The sequence below is a fragment of the Culex quinquefasciatus genome, chromosome 1 (genome assembly GCF_015732765.1).
Source record: "Culex quinquefasciatus strain JHB chromosome 1, VPISU_Cqui_1.0_pri_paternal, whole genome shotgun sequence".
Lineage (NCBI taxonomy): Eukaryota > Metazoa > Arthropoda > Insecta > Diptera > Culicidae > Culex > Culex quinquefasciatus.
In genome coordinates, this window is record NC_051861.1 from 99,073,209 (window position 1) to 99,079,647 (window position 6,439).

General features: G+C 37.7%; 1 pseudogene; it reads right to left on the reverse strand.

Annotated features, from left to right (window-relative positions):
• Positions 1-4,626: 4,626 nt before the first annotated feature.
• On the reverse strand, positions 4,627-5,756 carry LOC119770769 (annotated as a pseudogene).
• Between the last annotated feature and the right edge of the window lie 683 nt (positions 5,757-6,439).

The window sequence follows — 6,439 nt, forward strand, 5'->3', positions numbered from 1 at the left end:
AAGCTGCTGCTCGATTTGAATCCACGCTCCGGCAAGGCCGACCACATGCTGAAAATCACGCGCCTCGTCACGGACAGCTCGCGGCTGCTGGAAAACGCATTGGTCGCGATTTCTTCAGGTGAACGTGAACCAGCAGATCTTGGGCCTGTTCACGAAGAACGAGCGTATCACGAACGAGATCCGGCAGGGATGCGTAGATTGTTTGTAGAGCAAGCAGGTCAGCGAATTTCTACAGCAGGAGGGCTAGCTGGACGAGTTTCAGGGGAGTGGCGGATCGACTGTGGTGTTGCAGATCAAGGAGGTGATCGTGGCGTTGATGGCGGATTGCTTGCCCCTGCAAGCGATTCCGAATTTGGCGCACTACCTTGGAAGTGATCCGGAGCTTTCTGCGCAGCTGCAAGGACTTCCTGTGCCACCACATCCAAGGTCTACCGTTTGCTAACGTCGCACGTCCGCACGTACCCAACCACGACCGGACTGTTGAAGTGCGTCACGACCGAGAAGAAGCTTACCACGAACAAGAGCCAGGTGTCGCCGGAACAGGGCACCCGCCGTTGAGAGCAGTTTTTGATTCCTCGCTCCATAATAAATACATTGTAAAACAAAAACTGTTCGACGGCGGGTGCTCCATTTTACCTGCTCGGACACTCCAAATATTGGCCTCACTCCTGAAGAAAATCTTCCTCCTCTTCAATAGCTACTAGAGCTACATAGAAGGAGTAATCACCGTAATGATAATTGCACTCGATCGAAATATTACGATCGTAATTTGTCAATCGTAAGTTGTTATTAGTCGATAGAATGAGATAATTCAATCGAAATTTCTCAATATGCCATGGACAAATTACAACAGACAATCGAGAAAATCTCTATGAGCAACTCTCTACGAAATCGGCCGATTTCGACCATTTTTATTTTTTGTATTTTTTGATTTGACTCAAACTTTGTGGGGGCCTTCCCTATGACCAAATATGCTATTTTGTGTCATTGGTTCACCCATACAAGTCTCCATACAATTTTGGCAGCTGTCCATACAAAAATGGTATGTAAATATTCAAACAGCTGTAACTTTTGAGTGAATTTTCTGATCAATTTGGTGTCTTCGGCAAAGTTGTAGGTATTGTTGAGGACTATTGAGAAAAATAGGTACACGGAAAAAATTTGAGGATTTTTATCAACTTTTTCACTAAAACTCAATTTCCCAAAACACGTATTTTTTATTTTCGAGATTTTTGATATGTTTTAGGGACAAAAATCCGCAACTTTTGAGCCATAGAGAAACATGGTCAAAAAATCTGCCGCCGAGTTATGAATTTTTGAAAAATAGTGATTTTGGAAAAAATCAAAGTTTCATGCACATTTGTTAATGCAAAATTGAATTTGCAATCGAAAAGTACCTTACATATATTTAGATAAAGGACTCCGTTTTCTAGATATAGCCACCGAAAGTTTGATTTTAACGAAATATTTGCAGTTTTTCAATTTTTAAAAATAGTGACCATGAGTGACCATTTCAAAAAAATTTTTTTTTGAAAAGTTCAGAAAATTTGCTATAAAATTGTCTAAGAGACATTGAAGATTGGACCTCTGGTTGCTGAGATACAGCGGCTTAAAGAAAAAGAAACACGAAAATTGAAGTTTTCTAAGTCTCACCCAAACAGCCCACCATTTTCTAATGACGATATCTCAACAACTAATGGTCCGATTTTCAATGTTAATATATGAAAAATTGATCTTTTTGAAAAAAATATTATAAAAATTTTTAAATCAAGACTAGCATTTTAAATGGGCGTAATATTCAATGATTGGCCCTTTTAAAATATTAGTCTTGATTTTAAAATTTACAAAATATTTTTTTCGAAGAGATCGGAAAATTTCACGATTGTTTCATATATTAACATTGAAAATCGGACCATTAATTGCTGAGATATCGTCATTAGAAAATGGTGGGCTGTTTGGGTGAGACTTAGAAAACTTCAATTTTCGTGTTTCTTTTTCTTTAAGCCGCTGTATCTCAGCAACCAGAGGTCCAATCTTCAATGTCTCTTAGACAATTTTATAGCAAATTTTCTGAACTTTTCAAAAAAAATTTTTTTTGAAATGGTCACTCATGGTCACTATTTTTTAAAATTGAAAAACTGCAAATATTTCGTTAAAATCAAACTTTCGGTGGCTATATCTAGAAAACGGAGTCCTTTATCTAAATATATGTAAGGTACTTTTCGATTGCAAATTCAATTTTGCATTAACAAATAATGTCAAACTTGTTTTTGCATGAAATTTCGATTTTTTCCAAAAATCACTATTTTTTCAAAAATTCATAACTCGGCGGCAGATTTTTTGACCATGTTTCTCTATGGCTCAAAAGTTGTGGATTTTTGTCCCCTAAAACATATCAAAAAATCTCGAAAATCAAAAAATACGTATTTTGGGAAATTGAGTTTTAGTGAAAAAAAAGTTTATTAAAAAATCTGCAAAAAAAATCCATGTACCTATTTTTTTCTCAAAAGTCCTCAACAATACCTACAACTTTGCCGAAGACACCAAATTGATCAAAAAATTCACTCAAAAGTTACAGCTGTTTGAATATTTACATACCATTTTTGTATGGACAGCTGCCAAAATTGTATGGAGACTTGTATGGGTGAACCAATGACACAAAATAGCATATTTGGGTATAGGGAAGGCCCCCACAAAGTTTGAGCCAAATCAAAAAATACAAATAAAATCCATTTCCGGTTTTGGTAGAGCATTGCTCCTATATATGTTAAAAAATATCTTATTCAAAAATTTAAATTTCAAATAAGGTATTATTATTTTTAAAAATTAAAAAAAATGCTCTAATTTTTTTTTATTTTTGCAGTTTAGCACAATAGCTTGAGAAAAGTTTCATATTAAAATATTTTTTAAACCACTTGATTTTTTCCTCAAATATACCGTAAACAATAGCAGGTAATTTTGAACAGGTTTTATAAAGAACATGTTTATAAAACAAGTTGTTAGATAGGCAAAACCTGATAAATTTAAAAAAAAAACATCCTTTTCACAATTGAAGCTAATACTTTAAAAAGTTATTTCCTTGAAAGGATTGTTGAAATTTTGTTTAGTTATTAGAACATTTTTTTCAATTTCCGTTATTAATGCTTAATTATTCTAAAATGTAATTGAGTCATTTCTATTTTTCTATTGCTTTATTTTTCTATGTTGCTTTTGCCACTATACTGTTTTGCTATTTTTCCTATTATGCCATTTTGCTAATTTTGCCTTTTTTCTAGTTAGCTAGTTTTCTATTTTGCAACATTGCTCTTGCCATTTTGCTATCCTGCTATATTGTTTAGTTCAGCCATTGGGCTATTTAATTTTTTTTATTCTTTTTTTTCTATTTTAGCTTTATACTTTTTATTAGTTTTTATCTAGTCATCCAGGCATCTTGCTTTTTCCATTTTTAATTTTTTTTTATTGTTCTATCTTTCTTTTTTAGCTTTATGCTATTTAGTCAATTTATCTAGTCATCTTGCTTTTTTTTATAAATTTAGCTATTTTGCTAGTTTTATATGTTCCCGTTATGCCAATTGGCTATTTTACTATTTTGCTAGTTCGCTAAAAAAATTGCTATTTCGCCTATTTGCTATTTTTCCATAATGTTATTTTGCTATCTAGCTATTTTTTTTAAATTTAGCTATTTTACTAGTTTGCTAGTTTTATATTATGCTACTTTGCTAAGTATGCAATTTTTTTTATTGTTCTATTTTGCTATTTTTCCATTTTGGTGTTTTGCTTTAAGGCATTGCTACTTTGCATTTTTCTTTTTAGCTAATATGCATTTTTCTTTTTTATCGTTTTTCTATTTTTCCATTTTACTTGTTTACTTGTTATCTTGCTATTTTTTTATTTTGCTATTTTACTAGTTTGCCATTTTGCTTTTTTCTTTTCTGCCATTTTTCTATTTTGCCATTTTACTGATTTGCTCCTCTGCTATTTTTGGAATTTTTCTATTGTGCTAATTTGCGGGTTTGCTTTTCTTCCATTTTGCCATTTTCCTTTTTTCTTTATGGCATTTTTTTATTTGCTATTTTACTGGTTGGGGTCCATCCACAAACCACGTGGACACTTTTTTGGGAATCTGTTACCCCCCCTCGTGGACAATTGTCCATAAAAAAAACTTTTTTGTATGGACCGTGGACAATCGCCATAGACCCCCTATGGATGGTCCTTGGCTATTTCGCAAGTTTGCTGTTTCGCTATTTTGACAACTGCTATCTTGTTTTTTTTTCTATTTTGCTGTTTTACTGGTTTGTCAGTTTGATTTTTTTTTTTAAATTTTGCTCTTTTGCCATTTTGCTATGTTACTGGTTCGCTTTTTCCTTTTTGGCAATTTTGCTATTTTTGAATTTAGTAGTTTGCCGCTTTGCCATTTTGGTGTGTTGCTTTTTTGAAATTTTGCTATTTTGATAATATGCTATCTTGCCATTTCTTGTTTTTTTTTTTTTAATTTGCTCATTTACTGGTTAGCTAGATTGCTTTTATTCATTTTCTATTCTGCTATTTGGCTATTTTTGTTGTGGGGGTTGTTGTATCTGAATGGGGAAGGAATGGCCAAATTGATGTTTTGCAAACTTTTAGTATTCAATTACATATCAAGAAAGCGGTTCCGGTCGGTCCGGTCAGCTTGTTTGGCAACTGCGCGGCCAAACTCATCAAAATGTTGTCCTCGAGGATGATCTCCAGAAGGCTTGGATCTTAGTATTTGCGTTCAACGACAAGCTGAACAGCTCGATCGTGGTGTAGTTGATGTAGTAGTACGCAGCGATCATGCCCAGATTCAGCGGCAGCGTGTCCATCTCGTCCTCCACGCTTATGCACTTTGACTGCTCGAGATCGGAGAGGGTCGATTCGACCAGTTCGGACAGATCGTCCGACAAGTGGCGGTGGACGAAGCCCTGCAGGGTGAGACGTCGGTACAAGAACGTCCAGGTAAGGTAATCAACGGCGTCCTGTTTGTTTTCAATGGTTTTGGTGACGATTTCCGCGTTGAAGTGGTCGTGCATACGATGATCCAGATGGCTCTCCACCGGTAGACTTTCATTGAGGAACTTTTTGTCCTTCTTGGAGCTCTGACACTTCAGCACGCACTTGACATCCTCATCCTCCATCGGACGATTGGCCCGTCCCGCAATCTGTATGCAATCTGTGACCGGGTAGTCATCGTACGAGTGACTCTTACCGATGTAGAACTGCTTGTCCATGTTGACCACCAGGTAGGCGGAAATGTTCAAACCCCAGCACAGATCCCGCGTGACGACGGCAATCTGCACCACTCCGGAATCGAACAGCTGCTCCACAATGCGATGTTCCGACGCCGTCAAGCCTTCATGGATGTACGCAACGTCAGCGTTTTATCCGCCATGCGTTCCAGGAATGGCCTTATGTCCTCCTCTCCGGCCTGAAAGAACCGGTTCTGTTAGGCTTCAACCGCGAGCCAGCTCTCGCACAATCACCGGAATAAACTTGTTTACGGCGTTGTACACCGGCTTGGATATGGCCGCAATCCGCGACGCAGTCCAGCGGGATTGACCGCACGCTCGGGTTCAAATTGAAAGTCGCTTTTGCTTACAATCCAGCCATTGAGCTACGTCCCGGGCTTCCGATTGTGATGTCGACAGGGTGATGATCGGGATCTGCTTCTCAATCTGGGAAAAAATATACCGTATACGAGAGCAGACCACTTCCAGCACTGGACTTTCCTCCCTTGGAAATCAGCTTTCAACCGTTCCGGCTGAAATCGAGCAGCTCCGTCGGCGGAAGATTCTCCTCCGGTAGAATCAGGTGGCGGAACGAAACCGGAAGTTGCGTCTCAGCGCCAATCCACCGGCCGGAACGATGCGCAGGAAGTTCTGCGATGGCAACGGTTCAAACACGGGCACGAAGAATTTCGCCAGGTGGTCGTGCTGGCAGTACTAGCACGTACTTGAGCAGGAAGTACTCAATCAAAATCCAGTAATCTCCGACTGGCCGGAACTCGCCGGACATTCGACCGATTCCGGTGACCTGGAAGTGACCACTTTTGCGGTCGTACTTGATGAGACCGCTCATTTACAGGTGCACCAAGTTGGCGCCGAAGTCCTCCAGCAGCGGGTAAAAATTCTAAACAAAAACATTCAATGTTTTTGCAATACTTGTAAACATTACAGGCAACAGTCATGTACCTACTTTTGGAAGCTGGCTATTTTTTGATCAATATCATTTAACACTAAGATATATTGCATTTTTATGGTTTGACTTATCTATAACTATTTTTGGTTTAATCAAAATTGTGTTAAACATCCAAAAAGTATTCAAAAAGTGCAAAATTAAATAAAAACTGAAAAAAATAAAAATATATTTTGAATCCAGTAGAAGGTTCTGTACGGTAAGCATGTTTGGGTACAGTGCCGCCATC